Source organism: Octopus bimaculoides, chromosome 18 (assembly GCF_001194135.2).
Source record: "Octopus bimaculoides isolate UCB-OBI-ISO-001 chromosome 18, ASM119413v2, whole genome shotgun sequence".
In the NCBI taxonomy this organism is placed as follows: domain Eukaryota; kingdom Metazoa; phylum Mollusca; class Cephalopoda; order Octopoda; family Octopodidae; genus Octopus; species Octopus bimaculoides.
Window position 1 is genome coordinate 3,667,979 of NC_068998.1, and position 2,675 is coordinate 3,670,653.

The window sequence follows — 2,675 nt, forward strand, 5'->3', positions numbered from 1 at the left end:
CCCCCACCCCATCCCGCAAAAACCCAAATAGAAAAAAAAACAAAAAAAACATGGTCGTTCTACACATTTAGAATTCTCTTTCGTAGCAGACATTCTCGTCGTCGTCGTCATCAGCAACTTTACCACCGCAACCTCCATCACCGCCAACATCGTTGCCGTCCTCCTCCTCTTAGACATCATCATCATCATCAACATCATCATTATCATCATCATCATCATCATCATCATCATCATCATCAGTAGCATCACCATCATCATCATCATTTCATTATTGATGTCAGACGAGAGCTAAATGACTAACTTTGTTGCTGTTGTTGACTCTTCTGTTGTTGTTGTTGTTGTTGTTGTTGGGGAAGCAAAGCGTCAGATAAAATGTTATTTACTGTTTCGAGTTTGTGTTTTGAGTTCAAATCTGGTAAATAACAAGATATATTGCTGGGGCCGATACAGCGTGCGCGCACAAGTTTGCTAATCAGCGCACGCTGTACGCAACCGACTATCATCAGTCACCTAAACTAATATATAAATAACTAATAATTAGCTGTAATTAATAAATCGTTCTTTATACTGTAAGCACAATCCTTGAAATTTGTGGAAGGGGTCTAGGCTATTAGATTGACCCCAGTACTCGACTGGTACTTATTTTATCAACACCCAAAAGGAGGAAAATAAAATCTTCTCAACACATGGCTATGATGCTGCCCCAATAATTTCTGCTCGTGATCAAAGATACACATATCATCAGCCACCAAGGGACAGCATTTCTGTTCATCAATATAAACATGTTTGAAACAGCTGTAGTGAACCGCATTCCATCTGTTGCTATCTATCTATCTATCTATCTATCTATCTATCTATCTATCTATCTATCTATCTGTCTGTCTGTCTGTCTGTCTGCCTGTCTGTCTGTCTGTCTGTCTGCCTGTCTGTCTATCTTCATACATGCATATACAACATACGCACACACAAACATATATGCACACACACATACGCACACATATGTACATACATGCATATGTATGTACATGTATATATATGTATGTACATGTATATATATGTATGTATGTATGTATGTATGTGCATATGTATGTATGTATGTATGTATTATGGCCAGTATGTCTGATGATCGCCAATTCCTATGAGCAATGACAGACACGAAACCAATGGTAACGTCCTGACCGGTAAATGACCAACGGCTATATTATATGTATTCTTTTATTCAGTCATTTGACTGCAGCCATGCTGGAGCACCACCTAGAAGGGTTTTAGTTAAACAAAACGACTCCAGGGCTTATTTCTTTTAAAGCATAGTACTTATTCTATCATTCTATTTAAGCGAACCGCTAGGTTACGGGGACGTAGACACCACAACACCAGTTGTCAAGCAGTGATGGTGGGGGTGGGGGATAAGCATAAACACAAAGACACACATACACACACACATATATATATATATATACGAAGGGCTTCTTTCAGTTTCCAGGCTTTGGTCATCCCGAGGGTATAGTAGAAGATATTTACCCAATGTTCCACGCAGTGGGACTGAACTCGGAACCATGTGGTTGGGAAACAAGCTTCTTACCATAAAGCTATTCTTGCACCTATATATATATATATATATGCGCGCACGCATGCACACACATTCACTCCCACCACCACGACCACCACCAACGCAGAAATGGAATTGAATTTCGGCTGCAGTTGAACTCATAAGGTGGAACGATTCTACAGAAAATACGGTGAAATCATTTGTCGTTGTACCGTTTCTGGGTAGGACTAAGCACCAACCTCACACCTCACGCCTCACACCACACTCAGCTTCATCGACCACACCTACAATCGATCGCCCTGTTTTTGGCGTCATCATGAGTTCTAATTAATAACAGAAACGGGGCTACCAAAAAAAAAAAAAAGGTGAGGTTGGGGGCGTTTTCACCAGTCCCCTATATATGTATATATTTTATTGCAACATCTATTACAACCCGCAACATGCTTTAGATATGATATTGGCCAATGAACACCGCCGTCGCCGCCGCCGCCGCCACCACCACCACCATAATCAATCGATCAATCAGTCAATCAACCAATCTCTCTCTCCCTGTCTATCTATCTGTCTATGTATGTACGTATGTGTCTGTCTGTCTTTTGTCTGCCTCTCTCTCTCTCTATCTATCTATCTGTCTGTCTGTCAGTCTGTCTGTCTGTCTATCTATCTATCTATCTATCTATCTATCTATCTATCTATCTATCTATCTGTGTATTTGTTCATTTTTTTATGTGTGTGTGTAGAGGTAAATATTCATATGTGTTTCTCTTTTCGTTATTTCCATGATTAAATATTATTTTTACAAATAACTACCACCATTGGGAATATTTTATTTTTATCGTTGCTGTTGCGGGTCAAGCCCCATGAATTTTGCAGGTCCTCTACAGACTGACAAGATTATTATTATTATTATTATTATTATTATTATTATTATTATTATTATTATTATTATTATCATTATTATTATTGTTATTATAAAACGCGATAGCTCGCTCTTAGAAAAATCATAATGATTGTTATTAAAGAAAAAATAAATTAGATATATCCAACCGCCCCCCCCCTTTTTTTTATTATGTCTTCAGCGTGACAGAGGTATAGGGGCTGGTTTGTGTGTGGGGTACCTCAAATC